This window comes from Grammomys surdaster, unplaced genomic scaffold (assembly GCF_004785775.1).
Source record: "Grammomys surdaster isolate TR1022 unplaced genomic scaffold, NIH_TR_1.0 126029, whole genome shotgun sequence".
In the NCBI taxonomy this organism is placed as follows: Eukaryota; Metazoa; Chordata; class Mammalia; order Rodentia; family Muridae; genus Grammomys; species Grammomys surdaster.
In genome coordinates, this window is record NW_021620842.1 from 3,034,724 (window position 1) to 3,046,541 (window position 11,818).

Genomic DNA, 11,818 nt, shown 5'->3' on the forward strand with positions numbered 1-11,818 from the left:
TCTCTCTCTCTCTCTCTCTCTCTCTCTCTCTCTCTCTCTCTCTCTCTGCTACTCGTTTTTTGGTTTTAATGCTGTGAAATTTTTTATGGTTTCTTGAGTTTAGGGCTGGCTTAGTGAAATGATATTGTTTAAATTTATTTTTGTCATAGAATATCTTCATTTTTCCATTTATGGTGACTCCATTTGCTCAGCATAGTAATCTGGGTTAACATCTGTGGTCTTAGGGTCTGCAAGACATTTGTCCAGCCTTCTAACTTTTAAGAGTCTCTTTTGAGAGGAAGACTGTAATTCAGATACCTCTGAATTTATATGTTACTTGGCATTTTCCCTTATAGCTTTTAATATTTGTTATTTGTTCATTATATTTAGTGTTTTGATTACTGTCTTCAGGAAGATTTTCTTTTCTGGTCAAATCTATTTTGTGTTTTGTAAGCTTCTTGTACATTTACAGGCATCTCTTTCTTTAAATTAGAAATTTTTTCTTCTATGATTTTGTTGAAGATGTTTTCTAGGCCTTTGAGTTGAGAATTTTTTTCATTCCTATTATTCTTTGTTTTGATCTGTTCATAGTGTCCAAAATTTCCTGGATGTTTTCTGCCATGAACTTTTTATATTTGGCATTTTCATTGACCAATGTATTGTATTGTCTATGCCTGATACTCTCTTTGATCTCTTCTATTCTGTTGATGATGCTTATGTCAATAGTTTCTGTTCTCTTTCCTTTGTTTTATGTCTCCAGGATTGTTTCAGTTTGTGGGTTTTTTTTTATTTTTTCTATTTCCATTTTCAGTTCTTAGACAGCTTTATTCATACCCTTGACCTGTTTGACTGCATTTTCCTCTATTTCTTTATATTTATTCATTTATTCTTTAAAGGCCTGTACCTATTTGAATGTATGTTCCTGTATTTCTTGAAGGGATTTGTTCATTTCCTCTTTAAAGGCCTCTGCAGGCATATATATTTTAGAGTCTACTCTAATAAGGGTGTAACCTCTCCTCCATCCCACCACCCACCAGAGGTAGTAGAAAAGAAAAGTTATTAAGACATGTCAGAAATAGACCTGTTTAGAAATAGTTCCTTTGGGCAGTTCCAATCTTCATTGTTCTCAGCACAGACCACTAGCAAACACCACAGACAAATCAGCAGCTGCAGTCCAGTACTGCAGTCTAGTACATGACATTGTACTAGAATCAGCAACTGTCGTTCAATCCAGAAAAACCCACGAGGCCCAACAACTGGCCTGGGTCTGTGAAAAAGTCTAGAAGCTGGGAAAACCTCCCAAGAAATCCTTTGGCAAGTTTCTCTCTATCAAGTCACCACCACTGAAGCTCAGCAATGCAGTGTAAATGGAAACAATATATGTGTATTGTCAGCAAACAATAGTGAAGCAAAGTAAACAAACTAATGCTTGAGTTCCCACTGTCTGTAGTATCATATTTATATTCCTTCTACACATACGTGTTCTTCACATGTCTGCTATAGCAAAATATCCTTTCACCTATATCTGCTTCAGGAAAACATTTCCACATGTCTCCTTTAGCAAAACATCCTTTCACCTGTGTGCCCCAGCAAAACATCATTTGATAAAACTGACTTTCCAAAGAAATCAGGCCTCAATTGTCTATATAAGATTGGATTTAAGATTATCTTTTCATGCTTCAGTTTTGTTAGGATATTAAAGACTTACTTATCCCAGCAGGATACCTGGGATCTGGTGGAGTCATATTGCCCTGGCTCATGTTAATTGTGTTCATGGCTGTTCTTTAGCCATCTGTTTCCCCTGGTGTTAGCTAGATGATCCTGATGCCATCAGGAAACCTAGGGAAGGTAGGAAGAGCTATGGGGTCAAAAAGTGGAGGTCAGGGATCCAAACTCTGCTGTCTGTGCCTCAGGTATACTGACTAATGAGGAAGTGTTCCAAGCTGGCTAGTTTGGGGTGTACAAAGACCTCCATGGACACTCTTGTGGTGCCAAAAACACTCCTCAGGATGGTAGGGCAAGACCAGAGCAGACAATGGAGGTTAGGGAACCATGTGCCTGGCAGTTTTTGAAGAAAATATATTAGCTGGGATTTGGGACCATATGGAAGTCTAGAGGTCACTAATGTTGGGTGTGGGAAATGAGAATAGACAGGGCCACTGGTGGTGAGACCCCGTCTAGATGCAGAAGAGTGTGACCAAAAGAGTATATGGTGTTATTTGATGTTACTCACCAGACTAGACTCTAGAAGAGGATGTAGGCAGTCTGTATATGGAGCAGGTTGATGTGTTCTGTGACAGGATTGTTTCTTTGTTTATAGTAAGTAGTGTTTGCTTTATGAAACTTAACTCACCTCTTTCAGTAGGTATACTCTGAACTGTAATATCCTCTTAATGAATTGTTCATGAATTAGTATGAAGCAACCCCCGACACACACACACATCTTTTACGTCTTCTGACTGATTTAGTTTGAAGACTACTTCATTAGATTTTTAGAACTTTGGCTTCTTCTTGTTTTCTAGCCTTATTTGTTTAAGATATAGTTTCCTACATTTTCACTATAAGTCTGCATTTGTCTTTGATGTTATGTTGTATTTGCTGGATGCATAAAAAGATGGATTTGTTGCTTTAATCAAATCAGCTAGTCTGTATATTTTGCAGTTATTGTTGAAAGGTAAGTATTGATTCCTGTAGTATTTTTGCATATATACATGGTATATATGTGTGTAGATGGGAGTGTAGTTTATGTGTAACTGTGCATGTGTCATATATATATATATACATATATATATGTATATGTATATGTGTGTGTGTGTATCCTACTGAATATATATTTAGTAGACTAAACTTCTGAAACTGTAAGCCAGCCCCAATTAAATACTTTCTTTAATAAGAGTTGCCTTCCACATGTTGTCTCTTCACAGCAATAGAACCCTAACTAAAACACCAGCAGAAGATGGATCATGTCACAGCAGAAGATACAGATTGAATATGAGTCTTCTCACTTCAAATGATTTAATTAAGAAAAAGCCCTTACAAGTTTACCCACCCATTTGGGTTTTAATCAATTCCAGGTATAATCAAGTTGATAACCAAGAATAGCCATTACAAGTTACTTCACTTTTCAATATTAATATCCAAAATTACATAAGTAGTTTTTTAATTACAAAAAGCCAGACAGCAAAGAACTACAAAAATAAATGTTTGTATTCAAGACAATTCTAAGAGAATGAAAATATAAACCATAAACTGGGAGAGAATATCTGCACAAGATATAATTAATGTAAAAATGTTGTGAAGCACTCTAATAACAATAACAAAATATAAAAAAAAGCCAAGTTAAAAAAAAAGTGGAACAAAATCTTTCTTTAAAAAATAAATTTTATGGGGCTAGAAACATGTCTCAGTGGTTAAGAGCAGTGACTATTCTTCCAGAGGTTCTGAATTCAATTCTCAGCAAACACATGGTGGCTTATAATCATCTATAATGGGATCTGATGGCCTCTTCTCTTGTGTCTGAAGACAGGGGCAGTGTACTCATATACATAAAATAAATTAATTAAATAAATAAAATTTAAATCAATGACATAAAAGTATGTTTACCATGATATATCATTAGGAAATTAGTCCAACTTCCTATTAGTTGGAAAGCAGTGAAGGGATCACCTTGCTCATATTAGCACCCACTCTGCCAACATTTGAAGTTGGGAAATGTAGATTCTTGAATTAGCAAACATCTTCATGGTTAAAATTGATAAACTGAGATGCTTTATGCTTCTGAAAACTATTAATCATCAATCTTTATTCTTCTAAAAGATATTATGTTGCTGAAAGTAAAAGTCCATATAATTTATAAGTTTTTTATTGATTCTCTAGCCTATGTTTCCAAAAGGCTAACATGAACAACAACAACAAAAGACCAAAACCAAAACAAACATTCAAACAAACAAAAAACTCACCCAGTTAGCATGCACTACAAAAAATATGTGTACAAACCAAACTCTTCAGGAGGTTAGAAGAAACTTTGGGGCTAAAACTCAGAAACATTTACAGTGAAGACAGAAAAGGTAACACTGGTAGAAAACATGACCTGTATAATTCAAAGATGCCTCAGTCAACGATGTTCTTGGTTAAAAAACAAACAAGGCAAATGTATCCACTTAGGAGTTCTGGGAATTGATTGTAGTGTATTCATTCCAAAGGTTCATATATTGCAGGCTTAAGTGCTAGCTGGTGAAGATTCGGAATTTATCAGTGGATAAATATATCATTTATAAATAAATGATATTTATAAATAAATAAATTTATCATTTATTTCAGAAATGTTTTCACAACATAGTTCTGTTCATTGGGAGGGGTAGAAATTTTCAGAGGTGTAGCCTGGTTAAATAAGCAAGTCATTGGGAGCTTATTCTTGGGGGATATCTTATCTTGGGCATATTCCTCTTTCTATGCTTTGGAAACAGTGATGAGCAACTTTATCTGCGACAATCTCATCCTGCCATGTTATTTTGCCTTATCTACAGCAACAAAACATGCTGTAATGGTTGGAATATATGAAACCATAAAGAAAATAAGACCTTTCTCTCTCCCTGTGTTGATAGTATTGGGAAATATTTATAGCAGTAAAAAGAATGACTAACATAGGAATAAAGGTACTTTGTAAGATTTTTAATAGAGAAATAAATTACAATAAATATGAAATTGTAGGCAGTTGTTTTACAGAAGTACAATGGAAATGTCCTCCAGACTTGAAGCAATCAGAGCTCATTTGGCAGACTTTCAAAGACTGAAAATTTGGCAGGATGGGGAGTGAAGGATTTGCCAGATGAATATACCAACTACTGACAAGAAATCTGTCTATGTTAATTAAGCATATTTATAGATTAACATAGTAAGAATTCTTGTCTCATATATGAGATAATCTCAAGACAGCTGGGAAAGGATACCATAACAGTGCTAACGTATTCTATGATATGGTAACATCTGCTATTATAGTAACACCGTACTGAGTATCTCATTCCTACAAGCACAGGTAGAGTACACTACAAGCAGAATCTTCTATTTCAAAGGCTTGTGGCTAGAAAGGCATGAAAATAAAACAAATATACATGCTACCACATGAATAATCTTTTGTCATCAGGTGTGCAGTGGGTGTTTCTTTTAAACAGCTCTGTGTATTTTGTAAAATAAGAGGAAAATGTCTGGGAAAGCTTATTTGTACAGGACTGTGTGTTTCTCCATCACCCTTTCTCTTCAAAGCCACTAAATCATAATTATCATGAAAGGCACAAATTTCTAAGTGGTCGGTGATAGTCAGAAAATATATAAAATAATAAAGAAAAAGAGAAATGAAAATGAAAAGAAAGAAAGAAGAGAAAAGAAAAGAAAAAAGAAAAGAGTACTAATAAGTAAAATATAAAAGAGAATTAGATTAATTGTAGAGGATTCCTGAACTTACCATTAAATACAAATTGGGAGATAAATTAATAAGACTTGGAACTGGGGATAAATGCCCCATTGAAGAAAGAACCTCTATCTATGAATGTATTTACTTTCTTCTTTTACATATGACTATAAGACTACTTCCCAGTCACTTATATTGAAGCCAACAATGCCAGATTATAGCAATGCCCTGACACACAGCTTTTGTGGTGTTTCTATCTCTTGTTTGTCAAAGATGAACAGACATTTAGAATGGGTAACTATGTAAATAAAAGAACACTTCACCTAATAGAACCTCCAAATATGAAAATATGAAGTCAAGCCCTGAAAAATAGCATTTTACTAATAATAGACATGCTGAAATATGTCCATGAAGATGTATTATAAGACATACTTTGAATGCATAGGCAGGCAAATCTCTAGGAATTAGAGACTAGCCTGATCCACATAGTGAGTCCCAGGCCAGCAAGAGTTGCATAGTGAGAGCCTGTCTGAAAAAAATAAAATAAACTATTTCTAAAAAATGTAAACAATAAAGGAAAGAAAGATAAACAACAAATACCATTGTAGGAAATAAACAGTGTAATTCATGGTGGTAGTACCGACTATTACAGCTAATATAGGATTCAATATGAAAGTTTCTTAAAAAGCTACAAAAAAAAAACTTCCTATGTCACTTGTCTTAGTCATTGTTCTATTGCTGTAAGGACACCATGACCAAAGAAACCCATATAAAGAAAAGATATAATTGTGTAATTGGAAGCTTGCAAACCATTTTGTAAAAGGATCATCATGGGAGAGAACATGGCAGCAAAGCTTACTCCTGGTGACATACTTCCTCCAACAAAGCCACAACTACTCCAATATGGCCACACCTCTTAATCCTCTAAATCCTTGTCAAATAGCACTACTCTCTAATGACTGAACATTCAAACAAATGGGTCTATAGGTGCCTTTCTTATTCAAACCACCTCAATACTCTTAGACATATTACCAAAGGACTCTGTGTCCTACTACAGAGATGGTTATTCACACATGTTCATTGATTCTTTGTTCACAATACCCAAGAAATAGACAGTCTAGGTGTACACCGACTCATGAATGGATTATGAAAATATGATACATCCACCCAATGGAATATCATTCCACAAAAACAAGTGGGAGCAAGGGTCCTTCTCCCCCCCCCCCACAAAAAAAAACAGTCTAGATAGAAAGCTGTTGAAGAGAAGAGAACCCTTAAAAAAAATGTGATAGGGATGCTGTAGTGTAGCACTTCGGCAGAAAAAAAATTGTTTTCTGTAAGGGACTACCCACTGGGCATTTTATCATGTTCTAGTGAGCATACAGGCAGCACAAAATGGACTTGTTTTATGTTGTTGTTGTTGTTGTTGTTGTTGTTTTTCTTTTTCTTTGAGAGGAACACAAGTGTGGGAGGGTAGACGTAGGAGTACTAGGCAGTGAGTGTGACCAAGATGTACTTTGTGAAATTCCCAAATAATCAATAAAAATAGTACTGAAAAAATTGGATTTTAAAGGTAATAAATGGATCTAGAAACAATTCTCCTGAGTAGGGCAATCCAAACCCAGAAAGACAAACTCAGCATGTTTTCTCTCATATGTGGTTGTTAGATTTGAAACTTTGGGTGTGTGTGTTTAATTATAGTACTACAAATAAATCAGAAAACTAGTAAGAGACTATATAGAAAGATGTCAATCCATAGACCCAAAGACATAGAACACAGGTGGCATGAAGAAGGAAAGGAAAATAATGTAGGAGGAAATTTTAAATGAGATGGAATTTGATGGCAAGATGACTAACAGGAAAAGACTTGAGAAATGTCATAGGGAAACCTGACACATACTCTTGTTATTCCTTTAGTTTAGTTTTGTTTTATTCCACTGATGTTATAATGATGATTTATTTTAATTGACTTTTGGGCTTTTTAAAAAACGTTCTTTGTGACTTATAATGTGACAAATGTAAAAACATATAACTATAGGATAAGCTCTGAAGTTTATTTGGTGACTCTTAGTTTGGAAGACCTATCTAAATATGAGAGTCACTGAATCTCACAATTTTACTGTTTCAGGAACTGTGTCCTTTTGCTTTTAGTGTTTGATTTATAAAACTTGGAACTACAGATACCCTCTTTATGAATTGTTCCATTTATTAATATGTAGTTACTTTTTTTGATCTGAATAACTTTTTCAGACATACTTAATCAAATACAAGAATTATTGCTCCAGCTTGTTTACAACTTCTCCTTGCTTAGTGAGTTTACTTTCATCCCTTGACCCTCATGTTTCAGCTATTTTGGCTCGTTCAATGCAGATCTTAGAGGAAACAGATGCTTGAGTTTTACTTTCTATTCCACTCAGCCTAGGTATTTTAATGAGGGAATATTGAGGATTTTAAGTCATTAAAGTGATTTTACAATTTCCAGTGCCTTTGTTTGTTGATGGTCTGGTTTATTGGCTTATTGATATTTTTCTATTACATCCCATGTTGGAAATAGGGGATTGCTTATATGCTGTGTTGGATATAATTCATCAACACCAAATCTCCCCTTCTTCCTTTTCCCTATCTCCCTCTCTCCTTCTCACTTTTAACTTGATCTTCTTTGTTCATCTATTCTTATGTTCTCATGGATGAAAAATTTTCGTACACAGCTATAAAATAGGTTTTATGGGAGAACTTTTGTCAGTGATTCCATGCCTATCTTAAATCATCTTCATTTGTGTTGATTTTAAAATGTTATTCTCCATCTATTTTAGAGATAACTTTAATGGTTATAACAATCTTGCTTGAGAGTTACTTATGTTCAATGTTTGAGATATATTGTCATATGATTTGTGAGGTTTTATGGGTGGTGATAAAAACAACCAATCATTATTCTAATATTTCTGCCTTTCTATCTGTTGGTAGTTTTCTCCTAAATTTTTTAGTATTCTTCATTGCTTTGTATTTTGAGATATTTGCTATGATATGCTTGGTAAAGATTCTTCTCTATTTGGAATTTTTTTCATTTTTTGTTGAATATTTTATTTATTTACAGTTCAAATGTTATCCCCCTTCCCAGTTTCCCTTCCATAAACCCCCAGCCCCTCCCCTTGCCCTGCCTCTATGAGGGTGCTCCACCCACTGCTGCCTCAGTGTCCTAGCATTCTGCTTCCCTGGGTCATCAAGCCTCTGCAGGATGGGGCGAATCCCTTTCCAGTGGTGCCTGGTAAGCCCATTCTCTGCTACACATCCAGCTGGAGCCATGCCTCTCTCCCTCAACCCTGCTCCATGTATACTCTTTCGTTGGTGGTTTAGTCCCTGGGAGCTTTGGGGGTGGGGGTGGGGGGGAGTCTGTTTGGTTGATACTGTTGTTCCTCCTATGGGATTGCAAACCTGAACTTCAGCTCCTTCAGTCTTTGCCTTAACTCCTCCATTGGGGTCCCTGTGCTCAGTCCGATGTTTGCCTGCATTACAGACGCATCTGTATTGGTCAGACTCTGGCAGAGCTTCACAGTAGATAGCTATACCAGGATCCTGTCAGCAAGCTCTTCTTGGCATCAGCAGTAGTGTCTGGGTTTGGTGTCTGCAGATTGGATGGATACCCAAGTGGTGCAGTCTCTGGACGGCCTTTCCTTCAGTCTCTGATACACTCTTTGTCCTTGCATTTCCTTTTGCTGGGAGGAATTCTGGATTAATATTCTTGAGGTAGGTGGGTAGTCTCATCTCTCAACCAGGGGGCCTTGTCTAACCACTGAATACGATCTCTACAGGTTCTATCTCCCCTTTGTTGTGTATTTTGGCTAATATCCTCCCCGTTGGGTTCTGGGAACCTCTTGGGTCCCTGGCATCTCGGACTTTCTAGTGGCTAACCCCAGTTTAACCTCCCCCACTGCTACACACCTCCTTTCAAAATCCTGACCCTCTGTACTTCTCCCCCATTTTTCCCATGTCTGAATCAGATCCCCCTTTTTCCTCCCCCTCCTCTCTTTACCAGATCCCTCTCTCTACCCTCTATTTCCCAAGATAATGTTCTTACCCCTTCTGAGTAGGACTGTAGCATCTGTACTTTAGTGTGGTCTTCTTTTTCATGTGGTTTCATATGGTCTGTGAGTTGTTTCCTGAATATTTTGAGCTTCTTTTTGGCTAATATCCACTTGTCGGTGAGTACATACTATGTGTGGGGTTTTTTGTGATTGGGTTACCTCACTTAGGATGATATTTTCTAGTTCCATCCATTTGCCTAAGAATTTCATGAAGTAATTGTTTTTAATTAGCTGAGTAGTACTCTACTGTGTAAATGTCCCACGTTTTCTGTATCCATTCCTCTGTTGAGGGACATCTGGGTTTTTTCCAGCTTCTTCTGGTTGTTATAAATAAGGTTGCTATGAACATAGTGGAGCAAGTGTCCTTGTTATATTTTGGAGGATCTTTTAGGTATATTTCCAGGAGTGGTATAGCTGAGTCCTCAGATATTTCCAATTTTCTGAGGCAATGACTTTCCATAGGTGTGGGAAATTTTACACATCAATTTTATTGAAAAAATTGCTTATGTATTTTGACTTATCCTTAGCTTCTCCTTTTTCTCATGTATATTATGTTTAATTTTGTGAAGATTTAGATCAGTTTTAAATTTCCTTTTTATATAATTATCATCATTTTGGCTTCCATTCTGAAATTTTTTTCTATTGTTTGGTCTTGTTGGTAAATAATGCTATCTGATGATATTTTCCTGCCCAGTGTCCATTTTCCCTGTCAGGAGAGCCAGGTCTGTTGTGCATTGACCTGGACTTGAAAAAGAGAAGCTTAACCAAGCCCAGTTGGGTCCAGTGCAAGATCTAGTTGCTGATGAGTGGTAGGTCAAAAAACACACCGGGAAACAGCTTTAGTGAACTGATTTGGTTTATTAGGGGAGAAGTATTTTTGCCTCTGGGGAGATGACCAGGGTCTCTGCACTTTGTGTCATTCCTGCACCATTGGCCAGGACAGAGGTGTTGGAAAATGTTTCATCTACATACTCAGGGTATATATGGTGGGATGGGGTGTTTATCAAGTCAAACAAGGAATAAAGCTTTATAACTGTCGAGGTAATAGATTCCTGCAACTGTTACCTGCTCCAGTTTGGGGCAATGGAAGTAGCCAACTCCTGCGATCATCAAGTTTGAGGTATCCCAGGTTAAAGCTCCTTCAGCCTTTCTTCTGTAACCCTGTACCATTGTGGTCCCACAGTCTTTCTATATTTTTCCATTTTATACCTGATTAACATTTTTTAATTCCATAATTTCTGTTTGGTTCTTTTTCAGTGTCTAAATTTTTGCTGAATTTTTTTCTCCATGTTTTCAACTTATACTCCAAGTCATTTACCTCTTTTTCAAGTAGATAACTTTTTGTCTAAGTCTTTGATTGATTGCTTTATGTGCTTATTTGAAACCTTTGTATGATGTCTGAGGCTTTTTAAAGAAGTAATATGCTGAATGTTTTCTGTGAGATTTTATCTGTGTCTTTGTCATTATTTGGGGATTGTGAGGTTATGGATGTAACATAGTGAGTCTTTTTCGTGTGTGTTTTGTGTTTGTTTCTTAATTTTGTTGTGTGACTCTAATAGAATATTGTGTCTTTCAGGTTTGAACCCACAATTACTTTTGGTTTGGTTAGTTGTATGTGTGTACTCCTATAGGGTTACCTTCACAAGCAATCATACTTCTTTCTGCTAGTAAGGGAACAATGGCTGCAACTTCAAAGAATTTATTATCAGTCCTAGGACTGACTTTGCAGTAAGTAACACTGTGCACTTGACTCGTGACCCGATTATGGATCAAAATGTTGTCATTACTGCACTGTTTGGGGAAAGTGAAAGTTATAGATTTATTTGTATAGTAAAGGATTTCAACATTTACATGGCAAAACAAAGAACATGGAAGTATGAGGGAAGAAAAGTAAAATATCTCTAAGAAAAAGTAAACAGCTTGTAGGTAAGTGGTGTCCTTGAGAGACTACTATAAAGTAAAACGTTTAAAATCTTTATGCTAATGAGGAAAAATGATAACCGTGAAGTTCCTGTTCAGTGACACAGAGATGAAATCAGTAGATTACCAGTTAAAGTACAGAACTGTAACAAATTATAAGAAATACAAAACAAAACTGGAAAAGTAAAAATAGGTGACAGATGTAATAGAAGATGTTACACCTTCATTCAGAACTTCTATCCCACTGAGATGATATGATTTCTCCCTCCTTTTAGATTCTAATTTGTATCTTTCTTTACAGGTGTGGAGGAGGGGGAGAATGCTCAGCTTAGTAATTCATACAAGATGTGTCCATCTAGATAAAAGGGATTTCTGTGATGATAGACTGCTTTGTGTCAGAATTTCCTAGCAAAAGATCCCGCTGAATTGT